Genomic DNA, 12,966 nt, shown 5'->3' on the forward strand with positions numbered 1-12,966 from the left:
GAGAAAAGATTTTGGTGAAGATGATGGTAGGTTCGGTTAGTTCCGTATGAACTTTTTTCCTATTTAGAGGTCAATGAAGAGAAAGAATCGAACTCTCTTTCAAACTGTAGACATTGTCAATATTGCTGTCGACGCAGTGACACCATCAGTCCTTTAGTTCTAAGAGATCGATTAAACTTTTGAAAAGGATTTAGTTCTTGAAGGCTTTATTGTATTTCGCAAAACCATTAACGCTTATGTTTTCGAACAGAAGACTTGGAACAAATTCAATTTTGATGAGAGAAGTTTTTCTTTTCGATAAAATATTTATCTTCAAGACTTTAAAAAAGTCGATAAAAAATATTTTTTAGTATTATCAAATTCTAAATTGCTTATTGTCATTAAGTTCAACAAAGGTAAAAAGTTGAAGATTTGATGCTGAAAATAATCTAATTGGAGTTTTTTAATAATATTTCTGAAAAAGTTAATAGTTTGCAGGTGATAACCATGGAAAACATTTAAGGACTAAATTTTAAAAAGAACGAAGGAACTCAAATGCTTCTTAGACATGTTACAGATATTAAAAAATCCTTGTATTTGGGTGGAAATGCTGCATTTAATCTCGTAGGTGAAATTTTGTTCTGATAAAAACTGAAACTCCAAGGCTTTTTAAAATGATAACTAGAATCATTTGTGATGTATTTATGATGTTTGTCATGTTTCAAGTGTAAAAACAGTAAAACTACATCAGGAGAAAGGTTTTTTTGATTCCATATAACAATAAACATTAAATGGCTCTCACTATACCAAAAGTGTTAAATGATAAAATCAATATTTTTAAGGCAAAACCTTTTTGAAAAAACTGTATGCATCCTTTTCGTGGTTAAAATGAACTAACTCCTTTTATTTCCTTTTACAAAAAAAGGAAGTATTGTATTCGCGAAAAAATTTTCACTCAAAAACCGACCTTAATTTCCATTTCGCTCACCCCCGAATGAATAGTGAGTTTTTTTTCAACTCGATCACACGTGGATAAGTGCCTAAGAACGGATAGACACGCGAAATATCCATAATGACGATTCCCGAGTTAATTACAACGACTTTTCTCGGGACGTCTGTACACTGTAAAAAATATTCGGAAACGTTTCTGAGTATATCGTGCAGCTGCGGTTCATGAAATTTTCAAAAACGTTTCTGAGTATTTCGGAATTTTCTTTCCGTAATGTCCGGAAACGTGTCTGAGTATTTCGGAATCCTCTTTCTGTAATGTCCAGAAACGTGTCTGAGTATTTCGGAATCCTCTTTCTATAATTTCCAGAAATGTTTCTGAGTATTTTGGAATCCTCTTTCTATAATTTTCAGAAACGTTTCTGAGTATTTCGGAATCCTCTTTCCGTAATTTCCAGAAATGTTTCTGAGTATTCTGTGCAGCTGTGGTTCATGAAAGTTTCGAAAACGTTTCCGAGTATTTCGGAATTCTCCAAACAATTTTCAAAAACGTTTCTGAGAATTTCGGAATCCTTTTTCCGTGATTTTTTCTAAAAAATAATTCTTTACTATAGTATTGCATGCCGTATCAGTTTCAATTCTTTCATATCTAAGAGAAATGAAACAAGCAATTTTAGAAACATTCGTGGATTTTTTTTTTTTTTTCTGAATTTCTAATGACAAATAGCATGGTTAACAGCATAACATATGCACAGTTATAAATTTTTGAAAATTTATGAAATAATATAGTAGTTTCATTTATAATCACAAAATCGTCGGGGGAGGGAAGGGGAGTACTTTCTCAAAAGTGGGATTGTTTGTTAAACAATATTAAACTTCAGTTTTTCTCTCAATACTTTCAAGACAAAATTATCAACATATTGTATTTTTAATGCAGAACTTAAAAACATATCTTGTATCAAACTTGATAGCTTTTATTTTCGGATAAAATTTGACAGAACTTACCTACACTTTGCGTTCCGAAATTCATTCACGTCAAGTCAATTTCTTTGACGAACATAGTGTACCGAAAAGTACCAACAGAGAAATTGATGAATTTAAATATAACACCAAAGTCACCCTGCTGGAACCATTCGGGTTTATTCTTCTGTTCTTGCCCTTTTCCAGTTTATCACAAATATAGATACTTAATCAAAATAGGTTACTGATTTTATTTTTAGAGTGTGCGCAAAATGCATTATATATTTTATTTATTAAAACATTGAACTCTATTACATGATTATTCCATTTCATATATACGAGAGTCCCCCCCCCCACACCACAAGAGTGATGGTGCACCCATAAAATGATATAAAGCGCCCCCCACCTTAAAAAAAGCAACCCCTTGAAAATGTCAATGGCACAGTCTCTCACCATATGTGCATTGCATATTAATAACATAGTATTTAAAAACTGATCACTTTTAAAACGATGACATGAAATAATATTACTTTTAATTTCAGCATGTAAATGCAGCTGTTCCATTTTTGCCACTGACTCATTCGTCTTGACTGTCCTACATTAAACTAGTATATCCACGAAAGAAATGTTATTTTCGGAACTAATGTCAAGGAATTTTTTTATTGTTAACCACATTTAACAAAATGAATAAGCAGATGAATTAATATCATAACTATGTTCTTACTAATAGATAACATGGTCATTTTCTAATAGTATAAATATTTTTAAATGAATGAATAAATTATAATAAAAAAAGATAAATTATACCGGCACATTTTTTGTGAAGCATATTACAATACTAGAAAATATTTGCATTACCATATTTCTAATGAATTAAACAATTGATTTTTTTTTTCTTTTTGAACCAAAATGTATGTACATCCAAGTATTTCGAAATAACTTTTCTGTGATTGCTTCTCAAATATAAATCTTACTTCTTTTGCGTAATTAATCAGTTTCAGTTGGTTACAACAAATAGTACACCGCGCACATAGGTATGTAGGATAACTTTAAATTAATTCGATAAACCCAAAAACAGTTACAATTGGAGCCTCATCAAATGCAAATCAACAAAAATATAAATGTATATAACAACATGTTTTAAAATATTCATTAATACTTACAAGTGAACATGAGCGGAAGAAAATCTAAGTACCTCCATTACAACTGAATAAGTAATCCAAAGGGTTTCGTTTCATTAAGTATAAACACGGGTGTTGAAACTATTCACGCTTAAACACACAATATATATCTAATTATGGTCGCATTGGAAATTGTAAAGAAGCAAATGGTTATTAACTAACTTAATAGCTGCGTACATCGTCTAAAAAAGCAAGGGCAGTCCAAAATGCAAAGGCGTAAAATTAGTTTCGACACATTTTACTACTCTCTAGACATGAAATAACAAGCAATCCAATGCTAAACAGTTGCTGACTGCAGCAACCATAGATAAGAAAAAAAGAAGTTCTCGTTATTTCCGACTCATTGGCGCCTGTGTTGGAAGGATGAAATAGGTTTCGAAGCGTTGCGTCATCACTTCCGCTTCTAGATATCTTGAAATAACAAAAAGCTTTCTGAATATTGAGGAGTTCGCTATTGGATGAAGGATTCCTACTATTTCGGAAACGTTTCCGATATATCTAGAAACGTTTCCGAAATTTGTTACAGTGTATGTATGTATGTGCGAATGTGCGTATGTGCGTATGTATGTCGCATAACTCAAGAACGGTATGTCCTAGAAAGTTGAAATTTGGTACGTAGACTCCTAGTGGGGTCTAGTTGTGCACCTCCCTTTTTGGTTGCATTTGGTGTTTCTAAAGGGGTCTTTTGCGCCTTTTTGGGGGGAAATCATTGTTAATTTCGATGTAAACTCAAGTGGTGTTATAATTTGGCGGAAACTTGGCGATATATCGCCATCTTTTGGTAGCCAAGTTTTTTTTTTTTTAATTTGTTTTAATTTGGCCACTGTTGGTGATATTTAGAGAGTAAACTAGGAAGTAAAAGGAAGTCATGTGATGCACACAGTAGCTCGTTTCGTATAGTTAGAGTCATAAGCGCTAAGCAGTGTCCACCTAAGTATCCAGAAACAGGCGTATGCAATTGAACCGTTTATTTCAGAAACCAATCAATCGATAAAATCTAAAATTTCGGAAAACCATTTTGATCTTCGTTTTTAAAAATTTAAACTAAGATTACAATGTTTTAAATTGACAAAGACACATATTTAGGTATCTATATTTCTTTCTATAAACAATGTTGTAATCTTCATTGAGTAGTTTGTTATGGCAATATAAGTGCTTTTCTAAAATTAGTAATTTTGGCGCTTGACTGGTTTTTGAAATTAATGATTCAATTGCAGTAAAACCTCTCTAATGCGGACACTAACGGGACTAACATTTGTTCTGTCCACAATAGAGGGATGTCCGCAGGACAGGGGTTTAATAATGTTATTTGCCTTGGAATCGGGGAATAAAAAAATTGTCCGCATAAGAGGGGTGTCCGCATTTGAGAGGTGTCCGTTAGGAGGGGTTTTACTGCATGTTGCAATTTGGAGCTTCAATAAGTTGACTTTATCATTTATTTTGTCTGTCCAACAAAAGTTTTAGTTTCTTATCAGATTTGTTAAAGGGATTTGGAAAAGAAAACGTTTTTTGCAATTTTTTAAAGAATCATTTTAGCGCAACTACAACTAACTTCATTTAAAACGAACTACATCTTAACACACATAAATTTAACAAAGGTTAATTTTTTTTTAGTATCGCAAGGCGCAACTTTAATATTTGTATACGTGTAGTAAGACGATCCAAAGTATAATATTCAGCTAATGTGCGATCAAAAAGCAAGATGAAAACCAAATCAAAGTGCGACAAAAAAAAAAAAAAAAGATAAAAATCAACCTACGTAATTAAAAAGCAAGATGAAACTAAATCAAAATGTCTTCCAAAAACCAAATGAACATCAAAGAGCAAGAAGAAAATCACAGTACAGTCACAAAATCAGATGAAAACAAAGTGCAGTCAAACAGCAAGTTGAAAATCCATCGAAGTGCAGTCAAAACACCAGATAAAAATCTGTGTTGATTGATGCCAATCAGTCACAACCCACTTTGTAATCGATCGATGAAAAATAGTATGGATGGGTTTGATAATACATAATGTACATTGTACAAAATATTGAGGCATTTAATTTCACTGGCTTCTCGTCTGATCCCCTCCCCCCCCCCCAAACCCCTCTGAATCTTGCCATCAGCCCAAACAAATTAGCTCGTTTACCCTTTATTACTTTCTTTTACAAAAAAGGAAGTATTGTATTCGCGAAAAAAAAAATTTTCGCGATATTTCACGTGGTATATTTCACGTGGTGATATTTCCACACGTGGATAAGTGCCTAAGAACGCATAGACACGCGAAATAGCCATTTTGACGATTCCCGAGTTCATTGCAACGAGGTTTTCTCGTGACGTCCGTATGTATGTATGTATGTGCGTATGTATGTCGCATAACTCAAGAGTGGTATGTCCAAGAAAGTTGAAATTTGGTACGTAGACTCCTAGTGGGGTCTAGTTGCGCACCTCCCTTTTGGTTGCATTCGGGTGTTTCTAAAGGTGTCTTTTGCCCCTTTTTTGGGGGGGAAATCATTGTTAACTTCGATGTAAACTCAAGCGGTGTTATAAGTTGGCGGACACTTGGCGATTTATCGCCAGTCTTTTGGTCGCCAAGTTTTGTCGCTAACTTGGCGACAAATTTGGCGATATTTTTTAAAAATCTGGTTTTAATTTGACCACTGTTGGTGATATTTAGAGAGTAAACTATTGAATCACATTAAAATTGCCAATAATGGGAAAATGACATTAAATTGGAAGTAAAAGGAAATCATGTGACGCACACATCAGCTCGTTAATTTTCAGCGTCATATCTTTCACGTCATGTCTTGTCTTTTACTCTCTTGAATCAGTTTAGTTTTTCTTTGCTACGCTAAATTTTTGATGCTGATAAAAATTATTTTTGTGCGTCATTCATTCTCGATTTAAATATATTCAGGTCTTCAAAAAATGTCATTAAAATAAATGTTTTAACTTTTATAATATTCCTCTATCACTCTTCTACGTGCGGAAAGCCAGGCTGCGGAATCTGGGAGAAAATAATCGACTCTGACTACGGCTGTGGTTATTTCAGAGCCTATGACTCCTTTATAAAATCAGTCCGACTCCGACTCTACTAATCCGACTCTGACTTAAACGTAATTGCGCAATTGCAGAATCGGAGGGAAAATTATCGGCTCCGATTCTTGAAATTTTAAACCCTTCGATCCTTGACTCCGACTCCTTCACCCTAAAATCTGTCCGACTCCGACCTCACGAATCCGACTCAGGCTTAAAATTAATTGCAAAATTGCGGACTCAGAGGAAAAATGTTCTACTTTGATTCTTGATACTTTAAACCCTTCGATCCTTGACTCCGACTCCTTCCCCCTAAAACCTGTCCGACTCCGATTCCTCGAGTCCGACTCAGGCTTAGAATTAATTGCAGAATTTCAGACTCAGAGGAAAAATAATCGGCTCTGATTCTTGAAATTTTAAACCCTTCGATCCTCAACTCCGACTCCTTCCCCCTAAAACCTGCCCGACTCCGACTCCACGAGTCCGACTCAGGCTTAGAATTAATTACAGAATTTCGGACTCAGAGGAAAAATGATCGGCTCTGATTCTTGAAATTTTAAACCCTTCGTTCCTCGACTCCAACTTCGACTCCTTCACCGTAAAATTAGTCCGACTCCAGTTCCGCTGCCCTGGTAAAAAAAGTTTTGATGAGGATTTTCAGAAAAAACGAAACGAGTTGTCACATAATTAATTTTTGTGTTTTAACATCTTTCCATATTTTTTAATTAATGGCAAGACTCGTACGCAGCTCTTGATAACAATCAATTAATTTAAACATTTTTCTCCGTATCATTTAGCCTGCTTTTAACTCGCCTGACACACAGGCAGATACTTTGAAACTGGGATATCTTTCTTTCATTACTGTGAGTTATGAAACTGATTAATATGCAGTTACCAGACGATTTCAGATTTGGACGGGAGCCAGAAAAGGTCTGGCACGAAATGGTAGTCTATGCTGCAATAATTCCTTTTTATTTGAAAAGCAACTTGACCGACGGAAGCAAAAATTACTGCTCTTTTTTTTTTTGCTTTGTATATAAAACGTATAATTTTCTAATGACTTTGTTAGGTTTTTAATACTTTTTTTGGTTTTTCATACTGTTCTTTGTAGATCAAATGAATTACAGTGAAACGACTCGAAAGTAGTGTTTCAAAATAAAATGTGGTTATGATACTCCATTGTTTTAGTTCTATTTACATCGTTCCGCTACAACCGAATTCAACTCTATGCCACCCACAAATTGACTTGAAAATGGGCCGATAAGAAAATATTTATCGCTTGCCAACAATAAATAAGTAAAGAAAATGAATAAAACAAAAAAAGAAAGAAAGTTTCGCAAAATAAGTTAAAAAATAAAAAGTTAAAGTAAAAAATGTCAAAAATAAAAACTACAAAATGCAATGGATATCTCGACTCACTATCTACCAATCACAAAAAGCAAAGAAGAAACGTCTAGCCACGAGCAATGTGAAATAAGTTATCGAAAAGCAAAGATGAATAAAAAGAAAGAAAAATAAATTATTCAACAAAAAATAAATAAGTAAATAAATAAATCTTACTAATATTACATATGCGAAAGTTTGTCTGTACACTGTAAAAAAATCCGGAAACGTTTCTGAGTATATCGTGCAGCTGTGGTTCATGAAAGTTTCAAAAACGTTTCTGGGTATTTCGGAATCCTCTTTCTGTAATGTCCAGAAACGTGTCTGAGTATTTCGGAATCCTCTTTCTGTAATTTTCAGAAACGTTTCTGAGTATTTCGGAATCCTCTTTCTGTAATGTCCAGAAACGTGTCTGGGTATTTCGGAATCCTCTTTCTGTAATTTTCAGAAACGTTTCTGAGTATTTCGGAATCCTCTTTCCGTAATTTCCAGAAATGTTTCTGAGTATTCTGTGCAGCTGTGGTTCATGAAAGTTTCGAAAACGTTTCCGAGTATTTCGGAATTCTCCAAACAATTTTCAAAAACGTTTCCGAGAATTTCGGAATCCCTTTTCCGTGATTTTTTCTAAAATATAATTCTTTATTATAGTATTGCATACCATATCAGTTTCAATTCTTTCATATCTACACTGTAAAAAAAATTCGGAAACGTTTCTGAGTATATCGTGCAGCTGCGGTTCATGAAATTTTCGAAAGCGTTTCTGAGTATTTCGGAATTCTCTTTCTGTAATGTCCGGAAACGTGTCTGAGTATTTCGGAATCCTCTTTCTGTAATGTCCAGAAACGTGTCTGAGTATTTCGGAATCCTCTTTCCGTAATTTTCAGAAACGTTTCTGAGTATTTCGGAATCCTCTTTCCGTAGTTTCCAGAAATGTTTCTGAGTATTCTGTGCAGCTGTGGTTCATGAAAGTTTCGAAAACGTTTCCGAGTATTTCGGAATTCTCCAAACAATTTTCAAAAACGTTTCCGAGAATTTCGGAATCCTTTTTCCGTGATTTTTTCTAAAATATAATTCCTTATTATAGTATTGCATACCATATCAGTTTCAATTCTTTCATATCTAAGAGCAATAATACAAGCAATTTTAGAATCATTCGTGGATTTTTTTTTTTTTTTGGAATTTCTAGTGACAAATAGCATGGTTAACAGCATAACATATGCACAGTTATAAATTTTTGAAAAATTATGAAATAATCTACTAGTTTCATTCCTAATCACAAAATCGTCGGGGAATTGGAGTGGGGGTACCTTCTGAAAAGTGGGGATTGTTTGTTAAACAATCTTAAACTTCAGTTTTTCTCTCAATATTTTCAAGACAAAACTATCAACATATTGTATTTTTAATGCAGAATTTAAAAACATATCTTGTATCAAACTTGATAGCTTTTATCTTTGGATAAAATTTGACAGGACTTACCTACCCTTCGCGTTCCGGAATTCGTTCACCTCAAGTCAATTTCTCTGACGAACAAAGTGTACCGAAAAGTACCAACAGAGAAATTGATGAATTTAAATATGACACCAAGTCCCTCTGCTGGAACCATTCGGGTTGATTCTTCTGTTCTTGCCCTTTTCCAGCTCATCACAAATATAAATACTTACTCAAAATAGGTTACTGATTTTATTTTTACAGTGTGCGCAAAATGCATTATATATTTTATTTATTAAAACATTGAACTCTATTACATGATTATTCCATTTCATATATACGAGAATACCCCCCCCCACCATAAGAGTGATGGTGCACCCATAAAATGCTATGAAGCGCCCCCCCCCTTGAAAAAGCAACATCATATACATTATAAATCTAAGTATCATATACATTATAAATCAAAGTATCATATAAATTATAAGTCAAATACTTTAATATGGTGTAAAAATACAAAATTATTTTATTAAGTCTTTTTTTTTTTTTTTTTTTGCTTTTGGTAAAATTGAGGCTCGTAAAACGATAAAAATGAAGACACTTTTAAATACATATATGTATTTATTTTTTAAATAAATTAATACGCATTTAACTAATTTAAAGCGTTTCGCTAATGCAAATATTTAAAGAGATATCGTCATTTAGATAATACTGAAGCACTATGTTCCTAATTACAAGAGATAGTTTTTTTTTTTTTACTTCATACAATCTAGCTACACTGTTTACAAGAGAATGAAAACATGCAACCTTAAAGACGAACTATCAAACCTGACAATTTGCATATTATAACATTTAATTCATAATGCTTGATACATAAATGTTCAGCCAAATATTAACTGAGATTGACACATAAAAACAACAATAACACTTATTTAAATTTTTTTATAATCTTCAATTCATAAATTTTACAGAATAAAACTAGACACACTTGCACTTTAAATATGTGTTCTATGTAATGTAAAATATTTTCAAATTGCAATAGTTCACAACGAAAAAATTATACTGAAGAAAATAGTTTTTTTTTAACGAGATTTATATGAACTAAATCTCTTTAAAGTAATAGAGTTGCAAAGCGACTTACCTATTCGTCGGTGGTGGTCTTTTGCAGGCTTTGGTCACCAAAAAGGTGATTTTTATGACAGAATAAAATTCTGCCAACAAAAATTACCCATTTGGTAGAAAGAAGAAAAGTATCCAAGAAAAATTACCTACACAAGTTATGCGACGCAATGAAGTTACATGGCGTCCTCTCGGCAATTATTTGGTTTTTAATTTCAGTTTGTATTCCTTCCGCGAGCATGCGTCGAGAATTTGCACTTCGTACTTAAAAATAAGTGACATAGCTTCAAATTCAATCTCATGACGATACATAAGCAAGAAAATATAAGACTTTAACATTATCTTCAGTGAATTCATGCGAGGAACAAAACTTCTACTAATCCCCTTGATGAGTGTTACTTCGCATGCATGAGTCAGCAGTTGTTTTCATTGCGTGCTTTCGAAAGTTTCAGTTTAGAATTGCTGCTGGACTATAAAATTGCCGTGTCACCTGCGCATGCGTCGACTCTTACTTTCTTGCTAAACGGGAAACGTTTTTGATTATAGCAGAAAACTGCGGAGGGCGTAGGAATCTGTGTATTACGGAAAACTTTTTTGTATATTCAGAGAGTTTTCCGAGATTTTTTACAGTGTAAGAGCAATAATACAAGCAATTTTAGAATCATTCGTGGATTTTTTTTTTTGGAATTTCTAATGACAAATAGCATGGTTAACAGCATAACATATGCACAGTTATAAATTTTTGAAAAATTATGAAATAATCTAGTAGTTTCATTCCTAATCACAAAATCGTCGGGGAATTGGAGTGGGGGGGGTACCTTCTGAAAAGTGGGGATTGTTTGTTAAACAATCTTAAACTTCAGTTTTTCTCTCAATATTTTCAAGACAAAACTATCAACATATTGTATTTTTAATGCAGAACTTAAAAACACATCTTGTATCAAACTTGATAGCTTTTATCTTCGGATAAAATTTGACAGGACTTACGTACCCTTCGCGTTCCGGAATTCGTTCACCTCAAGTCAATTTCTCTGACGAACAAAGTGTACCGAAAAGTACCAACAGAGAAATTGATGAATTTAAATATGACACCAAGTCCCCCTGCTGGAACCATTCGGGTTGATTCTTCTGTTCTTGCCCTTTTCCAGCTCATCACAAATATAAATACTTATTCAAAATAGGTTACTGATTTTATTTTTACAGTGTGCGCAAAATGCATTATATGTTTTATTTATTAAAACATTGAACTCTATTACATGATTATTCCATTTCATATATACGAGAATCCCCCCCCCCACCATAAGAGTGATGGTGCACCCATAAAATGCTATGAAGCGCCCACCCCCCCTTGAAAAAGCAACATCATATACATTATAAATCAAAGTATCATATACATTATAAATCAAAGTATCATATAAATTATAAGTCAAATACTTTAATATGGTGTAAAAATACAAAATTATTTTATTAAGTCTTTTTTTTTGCTTTTGGTAAAATTGAGGCTCGTAAAACGAATAAAATGAAGACACTTTTAAATACATATATGTATCTATTTGTTAAATAAATTAATACACATTTAACTAATTTAAAGCGTTTCGCTAATGCAAATATTTAAAGAGATATTGTCATTTAGATAATACTGAAGCACTATGTTCCTAATTACAAGAGATAGTTTTTTTTTTACTTCATACAATCTAGCTACACTGTTTACAAGAGAATGAAAACATGCAACCTGAAAGACGAACTATCAAACCTGACAATTTGCATATTATAACATTTAATTCATAATGCTTGATACATAAATGTTCAGCCAAATATTAACTGAGATTGACACATAAAAACAAAGTATACAATAACACTTATTTAAATTTTTTTATAATCTTCAATTCATAAATTTTACAGAATAAAACTAGACACACTTGCACTTTAAATATGTGTTCTATGTAATGTAAAATATTTTCAAATTGCAATAGTTCACAACGAAAAAATGATACTAAAGAAAATAGTTTTTTTTAACGAGATTTATATGAACTAAATCTCTTTAAAGTAATAGAGTTGCAAAGCGACTTACCTATTCGTCGGTGGTGGTCTTTTGCAGGCTTTGGTCACCAAAAAGGTGATTTTTATGACAGAATAAAATTCTGCCAACAAAAATTACCCATTTGGTAGAAAGAAGAAAAGTATCCAAGAAAAAAGTAAATTACCTACACAAGTTATGCGACGCAATGAAATTACATGGCGTCCTCTCGGCAGTTATTTGGTTTTTAATTTCAGTTTGTATTCCTTCCGCGAGCATGCGTCGAGGATTTGCACTTCGTACTTAAAAATAAGTGATATAGCTTCAAATTCAATCTCATGACGATACATATGCAAGAAAATATAAGACTTTAAAATTATCTTCAGTGAATTCATGCGAGGAACAAAACTTCTACTAATCCCCTTGATGAGTGTTACTTCGCATACATGAGTCAGCACTTGTTTTCATTGCGTGCTTTCGAAAGTTTCAGTTTAGATTTGCTGCTGGACTATAAAATTGCCGTGTGATCTGCGCCTGCGTCGACTCTTACTTTCTTGCTAAACGGGAAACGTTTTTGATTATAGCAGAAAACTGCAGAGGGCGTACGAATCTGTGTATTACGGAAAACTTTTTTGTATATTCAGAGAGTTTTCCGAGATTTTTTATAGTGTATGGATGTATGGATGTTTGGATGTATGGATGTTTGTTACTCTTTCACGCAAAAACTACTGAACGGATTTTGATGAAACTTTACAATAATATAGCTTATGCATCAGAATAACACATAGGGTAGTTTTCGTCCCATTATGGGGGGCAAAATCCCCTTAGGGGGGCAATAAAACACAATTTTTGTATAAATTCTCTAATATTGGGATGAAAAAATACTTGCACATATTTACATTATATGTCCATCGAAAGCTCTGATTTTTCTGCTGAA

This window comes from Uloborus diversus, unplaced genomic scaffold, assembly GCF_026930045.1.
Source record: "Uloborus diversus isolate 005 unplaced genomic scaffold, Udiv.v.3.1 scaffold_442, whole genome shotgun sequence".
Taxonomy (NCBI): Eukaryota; Metazoa; Arthropoda; class Arachnida; order Araneae; family Uloboridae; genus Uloborus; species Uloborus diversus.